The sequence below is a fragment of the Ailuropoda melanoleuca genome, chromosome 7 (genome assembly GCF_002007445.2).
Source record: "Ailuropoda melanoleuca isolate Jingjing chromosome 7, ASM200744v2, whole genome shotgun sequence".
Classification (NCBI taxonomy): Eukaryota; Metazoa; Chordata; class Mammalia; order Carnivora; family Ursidae; genus Ailuropoda; species Ailuropoda melanoleuca.
Window position 1 is genome coordinate 23992342 of NC_048224.1, and position 10565 is coordinate 24002906.

Consider the following 10565-nt stretch of genomic DNA (forward strand, 5'->3'; position numbering starts at 1 on the left):
AATTCTCAACATTTGCTGCAACATGGACGGCACTGGAGGAGATAATGCTAAGTGAAATAAGTCAAGCAGAGAAAGACAATTATCATATGATTTCTCTCATCTATGGAACATAAGAACTAGGATGATCGGTAGGGGAAGAAAGGGATAAAGAAAGGGGGGGTAATCAGAAGGGAGAATGAAGCATGAGAGACTATGGACTCTGAGAAACAAACTGAGGGCATGGGGGGGGGGGGGGGTGGGGGAATGGGATAGACTGGTGATGGGTAGTAAGGAGGGCACGTATTGCAGGGTGCACTGGGTGTTATACGCAACTAATGAAGGCATCGAACTTTACATCGGAATCCGGGGATGTACTGTATGGTGACTAACATAATATAATAAAAAAATCATTAAAAAAATTTAAAAAATAAATAAATAAATAAACAAATAAATAAAAAAGAGAAGCCCTTCCTTTATTGTAAAGAGATATTGCTAAGGAAATATTTAGGCATAATGTCAAGATGTTTCACTTTACTTTCAATACATTCAGCCTCAAAAGATAATGTACATAGTAGAAAGACAAGTCAATGTAGCAAAATACTAAGTAGTGACTCCAGGTCAAAGGTATACATGTGTTCATAATACTTTCTGCTTTCATAGATTTGAAAAATATTAAATTAACAAGCTAAAGGAAACCAAACAGAAAAAAAGAATCAAAACTGCAAAGAACAGAAAAATAACAAACACAAGACAAATAAAGACTTTGGTGGCAAAAAAATATATAAAAATATCCGAAATATAATCAACAATGACAGTCTCCATGCTCCAGTTAAAAAAGAAGTTGGCAGATGATTAGCAAAGCAAAATCCAGCTGTGTGATGTTCATAAAAGATGTATCTAAACATCCCACTAGAACTGCCAAAAACATTTAAAAATTAAAGCAATACCAATGTAGAGAAGGATGTGGAACTCTTCTCAATTCATTCTTGAGAATTAAGTTCTAATGTCTAAGGTATTTATTGTATGTATGAATTAAACTTCTTCCCTAGGCTTCTAGAATGGTATCAATTATGTACACCCTCAAGAGAATTGAAAAAATAATCACTCAATTTTCTGTGCTCTGTAGTTAAGATAAAGAGCCTCATTAAAAATGACTATGTAACAAAGTTTGGGATCACCTAATAAAGCTACACATACTCCACACACAATCCAAAACTCCACTCCCAGTTACATAGTCTCCAGAAACCTGTTTGTTTGTTTTAGGGGGAGGGTCAGGTTGTGCAAATGTTCACAAAGAGACAAGAAAAATTTCTAATCACAAAAAACTGGAAATGACACAAACATCCATCACAATAGAGTAAGATGTGATATACCCTTACAATGGAGCACCATACTACTGAAAATGATTGACATTAAGAATCAACATGAATGAATCTAAAACATTTAAGAGTGAAAGAAATATCGAAAGAATCATACAATTCCATTTAAAACAAGACTGAGGGGATCCTGGCTGACTCAGTCAGTAGAACATGGGACTCTTGATCTCAGGGTTTTGAGTTTGAGCCCCATGTTGTGGGTAGAGTTTACTCTGAATGAATGAATGAATAATTCAAGATTGAAAATAGCAAAATTAAACTATGTATTATTTATGGATTACATGGAATAAAAAGTATCCTAAAAATTTTTTTAATATATATACATATTTTTAAAGATTTTATTTATTTGAGAGAGAAAGAGAGAGAGCACAGCAGGGAGAGCAAAGAGCAGAGGGAGAGCAAAAATCAGGCTCCCCGCTGAGCAGGGAGTCCTACATGGGGTTCAATCCCAGCACCCTGGGATCATGACACCTGAGATCATGACCTGAGCCAAAGGCATCAGACACCCAACCAACTGAGCAGGTGCCCCTCAAAAAAAATAAAAATTTAAAAAACAAACCCAAAATGTAGGCTAATGGTTACCTCCGGGAAAGAGGGAAAGGAATGCCTTGGGAAATGATGGGGGCTTTTAGGTAACACTACTGCTCTATTTCTTGACTAGTCATTTTATTCTTGTTTTTGAAAAAACTACACGTTTTTATACCTCATATCTTCTTTGGTATGTATTCTCTATTTCTCAATAATCATTAAGTATAAAACTATTATTACACCTTTAAGTATATGCTTTACATAAAGAAAAAAAGGATTTCTGGGGTGCCTGGGTGGCATCTCAATGGTAAAGTGTCTCAACTCTTGGTTTCAGCTCGGGTCATGGTCTAGAAGTCATGGAATGGAGCCCTCAGTCGGGCTCTGTGGAGTGTGCTTGGGATTCTCTCTCTCCCTTTCCCCTGCCCCTCCACTCACTCATGATCTCTCTAAAATAAATAAATCTTTTAAAAAGAAAGAATTTCAGGGGCACCTGGGTGACTCAGTCGGTTAGTTGTCTGCCTTCGGCTCAGGTCGTGATCTCAGGGTCCTGGAACTGAGCCCCTGCTCAGCGGGGTATCTGCTTCTCCGTCTCCCTCCTCACCACTAGTGCTCTCTCTCTCTCAGATAAATAAAATCTTTTAAAAAATTAAAATTTAAAAAAGGATTTCTACTAAAATGTTAAACCATGATTAAGTCATTTTTATCTTTCGATTTTCTCCAATTTTCTAAAATGTATTTTCTTAGGTAAAATAGTACTTGATAGCCTGACCCTAAAACCTCCTGTAAAATGGAAATTTCAAAAAAGAGAAGGAACAAACTGATTTGGTCTAAAAACAATGTAAGGCTTGTCAATCAATCCTAAAGCCAGTCTTTTTTTTTTCCCTAGCCCTATTTCAGCTAAACCTGTATTTTTTTTAAGCCCACTTACTCTCGTGCTTAATGATTTGAAAATGCCAAACACACTGTTATCAAATGAAAATCACACCCTTCAAAGAGCACACATTCCAGCTAGGTACACACAATACAGGTAGCACTATGCACCTTGCCCAAGCCCATGAAAAGGGGTTGCAAAGGTATTTTAGGTTTTCCTCTGCCTGCTTGGAAAACAGTACGTTATGTGGCAAGTACAGTCAGAAGGTCTACAACCTCTTCAGTTGAGACTGAGTGTCGAGAATGTTTTTGTATGGGGATGAAAGGGCATATAAGGAGGCAGAAAAATAAAATGGAGAGAAAACAAAGGGAAGAGAAATAAAATAAAAAAGAAAGTGGGAAGGAGTGGAGAGAATTAAAGAAGACAGAGAGGGGGGCGCCTGGGTGGCACAGCGGTTAAGCGTCTGCCTTCAGCTCAGGGAGTGATCCCGGCGTTATGGGATCAAGCCCCACATCAGGCTCATCCACTATGAGCCTGTTTCTTCCTCTCCCACTCCCCCTGCTTGTGTTCCCTCTCTCGCTGGCTGTCTCTATTTCTGTCAAATAAATAAAATCTTTAAAAAAAAAAAAGAGAGAGAGAGAGAGGGAGAAAAACACATTAACAAGAAGCAATTCTGACCTCCTAAAAATCTTCACACATATAATATCTAGGGGTGGTCTGATGAAAAGATTAAGATTACATGTAAAAAATTTTGAGTAATGTTCTGAGTATTACTAAATTGTGGACATACAGTATAACTGTTCTTTTTAAAGATTTATTTATTTGAGAGAGGGAAATAGTGCACGCATGCACTGCGCAAATGCGGGGCAGGGGGCAGATGGACAGAATCTTCAAGCACCCACTGAGAGCAGAGCTGGACACAGAAGCTCGATCCCTGGACCCATGAGATCACGACCTGAGCCAAAACCAAGAATCAGATGCTCAACAGACTAAGCCACCCAGGTGCCCCCCGTACAGTATAACTTGAAAGCTCCTATGTGACATCTTAGTTAAAAACAGGTTAATAATAACAGTGTTAATAGTAAGAGACAGGTTGCACCAACAGTAAACTTGAAACTAAATCCAAATGAAATTCTCTCTAAAAATCTTTGAAAATATTCTCATAAAATTTTATGTTTTGGACCCAAATGTTCTATTACTTTCAGAGTTCAAAAGGAAGAAAACAAGCTACACACTGCTAACAACTTTTCTAAGAATTCTGCATAGTTTTAAATGAAACACCTACTCCTTTATCTAAGCCCCATTTCATAAATTCCAAATAGTTACTGAGTTCCAATTCAATTGATATCATCTAGTATAAAAATGAGTTATCTGAAAATTAAAATTCACTCTAGCATACACGTCAGCAACAAATTCACAAACCTGGTCTTGAAAAACCTACGCCAAAAAAATTTTTTTAAGTCATTTTTTTTTTTTAAGATTTTTTTTTATTTTGGGGCCACCTGGGTGGCTTGGTCAGTTAAGCGTCTTTCTTTGGCTCGGGTCATGATCCCAGGGTCGAGATCGAGCCCCACATCAGGCTCTGTACTCAGGGCTCTATGTCCTCAGTACTCTGTACTCAGCTTGAGATTCTCTCTCCATTTGCCCCTCCCCCACTCATGCACGCTCGCTCTTTCTCTAAATAATATATATATATTTTTAGTTAAAAAAAAAAACAAAACCCAGGGGCGCCTCGGTGGCACAGCAGTTAAGCGTCTGCCTTTGGCTCAGGGCGTGATCCCGGCGTTATGGGATCGAGCCCCACATCAGGCTCTTCCACTATGAGCCTGCTTCTTCCTCTCCCACTCCTCCTGCTTGTGTTCCCTCTCTCGCTGGCTGTCTCTATCTCTGTCGAATAAATAAATAAAATCTTAAAAAAAAAAAAAAACAAAACCCAAACCTGATTAATTTCGTTCTCAGACTTAAAAATGAAAAAAAAAAGAAAAGAAAAGAAAAGAAAAGGATTCCATTCCTGAATATTTGACAGGTGGGTCAAAATTATTTCAAAACTAACCACAGGCTTACATGGTGATATCCCCTGTAAGTTTTCCCTCTCTTTGCCTTCCTTCAAGTTACATCTTCACTGTCATGGGGTGGGGGGGGGGGGGAGGGGAGGGAGGGAAGAAAACAGCTGTTTCCAAGACCTATCAGTACCACCTTACCAGTCAACACAACTAACACAACCAGCGCCACACAGTCCACTTTTAAAGGACACTCCATTTACTCGAATTAACAAAGAGCCAACTGATATTTGCTGACCTTACAGGATTAATAAACAATTAAGATTTAAGAACAGAGAAACTTCAAAATCTGTGAATTCATGAAGACTCCTTTTGAGCGGGCATTCATCAAACCTTTGTAACAGGCTTACACCAAAAACAAAAAGTGTCTTATAACAACAACACATCTTAAGTCATCATTTTTAAAAAGGACTGGGGACTTGGGGTGCCTGGGTGGCTCAGTGGGTCAAGCATCTGACTCTTTTGATTTCAGCTCAGGTCATGATCTCAGGGTGGTGGGATCAAGACCTGGGTGGGGCTCCGCACTCAGCAGTCACTGTTCCTCTCCCTCTGCTCCTCCCTCCCACCTCACATCCCCTCCCCCCCATCCCCACTTGCACATGGTCCAGCTCTCTAATACATAAAATCCTTTGAAAAAATAAAATAAAAAGGACTGGGGAATCAATACTTCAAGACTAACACTTCCAAAGTAAAGGCTTCACTTCATATCAGTTCAAAACTTCATCACTGGTTTACACTTTCTACATGTAGTGTACTGTTAAAGGAGCAGAGAGAGCAACCAGTTCCCATCAAAACACAAGGGCCTATTGAAATTAACCACTCTTCTCCATGTTCTCCTACCATTTCTCCCTAAACAATAAAAGTCACTCAGGCTAATACCAAGAGACACTGCTAGTGAGCACCGCACAGGCTGCAGCAGTTACCAGGAAAGAGAAGCGAGGTGTTATTGTTGTTCTAGCCTTGTTCTAAAGGCAGCTCCATGTGACTGCTGCTGGTCCAGCCCACATTTAAAGAGAGAGGCCAAAGGAAACCAGAGCAGCAGGAAACAGGCAGGAGAGGCAATTATCAAAACCCTTTCCCATGGCCTCATTTCCATGCCACCACTTCCAGCCATATTTCAATCACAACAAAAACTCCCTTCTCAGAATTGTTTAATTTCTGAGGGTCAGAAACAACAAGGAAGCAAACAGGAAATCAGAGCTGTGGAAAACCAGCAGGATAGAGGTGGGGGAAATCTCATCACCAATGCCAACTAGCCTTAAGGAGGAAAAATCAGATGGAACATACTGGAGATAAGCAGAAGAGCAGTGTGGGAAACTAATCACTTCTGCCTAATGATAAGTGTGCACGGCAATGGCGGGATGATAGCCCCAGCCAAGGGGCCCTGCAGGTAGGTAAGAGATATTGGTGACTATAAGACTCTACGGTCTCCAGAGAGTGGAATTTTTATTCTCTTTCCTCAAACAGGTAAGTACCATCCCAATTGAGGCACCCAATGCCTAGGATACAGGAGAACATAGGTATTAGGTTCATCTTCCACCTTTACTACACAAACTGACTCTAATAATTAGGATGTAGAATACATGACAAAAAGTGAGGAATACACTACTGACATAACTCTTGGTTTAAAAAGCATACCATAAAAATTAATTAATTAAGGGGCGCCTGGGTGGCACAGCGGTTAAGAGTCTGCCTTCGGCTCAGCGTTGTGGGACCGAGCCCCGCATCAGGCTCCTCCGCTATGAGCCTGCTTCTTCCTCTCCCACTCCCCCTGCTTGTGTTCCCTCTCTCGCTGGCTGTCTCTATCTCTGTCAAATAAATAAATAAAATCTTTAAAAAATTAATTAATTAAAAGTATACCATAATTGAAAATATAAAAGGCCTGCGCTCACCCAAAAAGTTAATTATATGCCCTTCGAATAAAAAATGTTTGGATACCTTATAAACACCTTCAAAAAGCTCTCAATTGTTAGGGCACAGAGGGGCTAAAGATAATAAGCCTAAATACTGACAGACTATATACCTCAGATATAAGTAGAAACCAATATTCAACAGAGGTGGCAGTAAACTACAAGAGCGTGTCAAAAGGAAATAACAGGAATGATGACGGGATCAACTCCTAGAGAGAACAAGGATATGAGACCGGAGTGGCAGCACTTGAGATGCCTGGGCAAAAAATCTGATTGAAAACCGAGCGGAAAGGGTGGGAAAGTGATTCCGAGGCGAAGAAAACGGAAATGTAATATACTAAAGAAAGAATAACATAGAACTTTCGTTTACAGGGTCCTCTCAAAACTACATTGGAAAAACTCTGATAAAACCAGACTAGAGGAACCGGGACTGAGGAGAAAAACGGAGTCCCCAGAATCTAACACCAAAACCTCCCAGAATGAAAAGGAGTAGAATCTAACTTCCTCCGGGTAAACCGAGAAAGGCTACAGAGCGCAGAAGTTGGACTCTAAGATGTCCAGTCCCAAGATTACCCACAGGCGTGAAAACGGAAAGGTGGTCAGAATGGGGAGCATCAGCGTGGCGCGGGAGCTCCAGCGGACACGCAGGGCGGGACAGAGGTGGGAGAGAAAACCACACCCTCCAGGGCAGAAACCCTAAAGGGGGGAGGGGAAGGCGCCCCCTGGGGTTGGGTGGGGCCAGGGTGACTAGGACCGGGGTAGGCAGGAAGCACAGGACAAGCCGCAGGGAGAGGAAGGAAGGCGCCCGGGCCTGGGCATGCTGAGGACGCATGAAGCTGGCGAGGGACGCTTGGCCCGGTCTTCATGAGTGGGCGCTGGGGCAGTATGAAGAGGGTTCGAGGAAAGAAGAGCTGAACCCAGGACTAGAAAGCGCACGCTGCCACGCTCAAGGCTCTGGAACAGGAAAGGAGAGAGAGAGTGCCAATTACCGCTGCTGTTCTTGCTGGACTCGGGACCAGCTGCCGCCGCCGCCGCCGCTCGTTACCTGCCAATGTGCCTCTTACAAAGCGGCGGCGGCGGCAGAGGCGGCCCGGCCCGTCACGTGACCTATGCGTCATGAGCGAAGGAGGAGCCATCACGCGACGCTCGCTCGGGGCTCATCAGCCCGCCCACAGAGCGCGTCGCTTCCTCCAGCCTCCCCCATGCCAACTAGGAGAGGCCAACAGAGCGGAGGCGGGGGTAGGCACCGGGAAGGAGCAAATAAGGGAGATCTTACAGAATTTCTCGTACTCAGAGTTGTCAGGAGGGTACTACATACCGCATCCAGGACGCCCACAACTGCAGCTTGTCGCGCTGTGATGACCTCACAAGGCACCGCGAGTCGCTCCCCTGCGGCCGCCTTCCTCTCATCACGTGATGTGGCCCAACCATTCAAGACAGGCCTAGCTTCCCAAACCTTGAGGGGGCGGGGGGGAGGAATACTATCGCCAATACGCTGCACAGCAAAGACACCCACCACCGCAGCCTTTCCCTCGCAGGTTCATAGACCTTGCATTTATGACTTAGTGCCGAGTCAAAGCCAAGAGAGAAAACAGCACGGGCTTCTGAGACAAATACCAGTGAGCGCCGCTTGCCAAGGTGGCTGAGCGTGGTTGCTGCTGGGAACTGTAGTCCCGGCGGGGGGGTGGGGTTCAGCTACCACGTTCCCGGGCTCGCGCTCCGCTCCGCCCTCTGCGCGGGAAAACGCCAACGGCTAGCCGAGGTACACCAGCGTGGAGCAGGCTTCAGCAGGAATTTACCCAGGGCAGAAGGGCTTTGGAGCTTCTGTCTTGTTAAAAGTGGGTGTTGAATTCTCCTTTACCAAGCCCCTTAGGCGTAAATTGATTAACATTTATTGATTGTTTACTGCATGTCAATACAACAATTTTTACTAAATCTTGTAATCAACCCTTTGAGGCAGGGATTTTTCCCTGTACAGAAAGGCTTAGAGGGGCACCTGGCTGGCTCAGTCGGTAGGGTATGCTAGTCTTGATCTTGGGGTTGTGAATTCGAGTTCCAACTTGAATGTAGCAATTACTTGAAAAATAAAATCTTAAAAAAATAATAATAAAATAAAAAAGGAACCCTTAGAGAGGTTCAGTTATTTCTAGCTGAAAAGAACCAAACCAGATTTTGACCCTCCTCTCAGAAAGATCTCCAGGAATTAAGATAAAGGAGATACTTGCTTTATACTTGTAGTATAGCATTTTGGAGTTTTTTTGGGTTTTTTTGGGTTTTTTTTGTTTTTTAAGATTTTACTTACCTATTAGAGAGCAGGAGCGGAGGTGGGGGAGAGGGCGAGAGAGAAGCCGACTACCCGCTGAACAGAGAACCCAGTGTGAGGCTCCATCCGAGGACCATGAAATCATGACCTGAGCGAAGGCAGCAGCTTAACGGACTGAGCCACCCAGGTGCCCCAGTATTTTGGAGTTTAAAGTATTTTCCTATTTACTGATCTATTTGATTCTCAAAGGCAGTATCCCAGGCTGATTAGGTACGCGGACTTTGGAATACAGCAGGCCTTACCTCAATTTGAGCTGCTTTCCTTTGCAATAACGCCGCTTCACCAGTTGTGAAAATTAAATGAGATAATGTAGGGGCACCTGGGTGGCTCAGCTGTTCAAGCATCTGCCTTCTGCTCAGGTCGTCATTCCAGGGTCCTGGGATGGAGCCCCACATTGGGATCCCTGTTGAGTGGGGAACCTGCCTCTCTCTCTCTCTCTACCTGCCGCTCTGCCTGCTTGTGCTCTCTCTCTCTCAAATAAATATTTAAAATAAACTAAATAAAAATAAGTAAATGAGGTCATGTGAAGTACCCGTTTGGCACATAAACCTTCAATAAACAGTAGTAATTATTTTCACACCTGGTTTGTACCCTTCGGGCACAGCAGATACAAAAAAGTAAGGTGGGAAGGGAATTAGCATACACTTATCTTTGTGCAGGGCACTATACTAATTACTAACTAACACCTCAGTTACTAGTAGACCTTTGTAAGTTAAATTACTTGATGAATAACAATCGAAACCTTAAGTCTTGCTCAGTTCAAGGGAAGCCTTTGTTATATATGTGAATTGATCAAAGAATGTTGAAACATTTCAGGCTGAAACAAAAATTATCATGACCATTCATGTGTAGATGTATCTTATCTCCCTCTTCTTGACAGTGAGCTGGAATTGTGCCCAGTCAGTTCAGTCTTCCTCCTCTTTGTATTCCTGCTTTATAGAAATGTGTGGGAGAGTCCAAGATAAAACCACCCTTGGGAGGCAAAGACTTTTTTAATGGAAAAAGTACAAGAAACAATTCTGAAAACAAACCTGATTAACAGGACCTGTCTCTGTGGAGTGTGAAGGAGGGTTTGTGATTGAGGGTGCTAGTCAAAAGGGACTAATCTAATCTATAACATTTTAATTTTTACATGGAGAAGGTACTGGTCTTTTAATTAAAGATAAACATTAAGGAAAGAGAGACTGGGGTGCCTGGCTGGCTCAGTTGGAAGAGCATGTGACTCTTGATCTCGATGTTGTGAGTTGGAGCCCCAGGCTGGGTGTAGATTTTCCTAAAAATAAATACATAAATAAACTTAAAAAAAAAAAAAAAGAGGGGCACCTGGGTGGTTCAGTTGGTTGAGTGTCTGCCTTCAGCTCAGGTCGGGGTCCCAGGGTCCTGAGATCAAGTCCTGAGTCAGACTCCCTGCTCAGCGGGGAGCATGCTTCCCCCTCTGCCTGCCATTCCCCCTGCTTGTGCTCTCTCTCTCTCAAATAAATAAATAAAATATTTTTTAAAAGAGAGAGAGACCATGTG

The 10565-nt window shown here is 42.8% G+C and overlaps 1 protein-coding gene across 7 annotated transcripts in view; it reads right to left on the reverse strand.

The window, feature by feature from the left end:
- UBAP2 (ubiquitin associated protein 2) overlaps positions 1-8112 on the reverse strand; it is a 126963-nt gene extending 118851 nt beyond the window's left edge. For 3 of the 7 annotated variants that reach the window (XM_034664026.1, XM_034664025.1, XM_019809927.2), the window contains exon 1: positions 7714-7791. The gene's annotated coding sequence lies outside the window, so the exon portion shown is untranslated. Of the gene's footprint in view, positions 1-7713; positions 7820-8042 lie in introns of those variants that run through there. The other 4 variants (XM_019809925.2, XM_011237252.3, XM_034664029.1 and 1 more) reach the window with 4 other exon arrangements.
- Positions 8113-10565: the final 2453 nt, after the last annotated feature.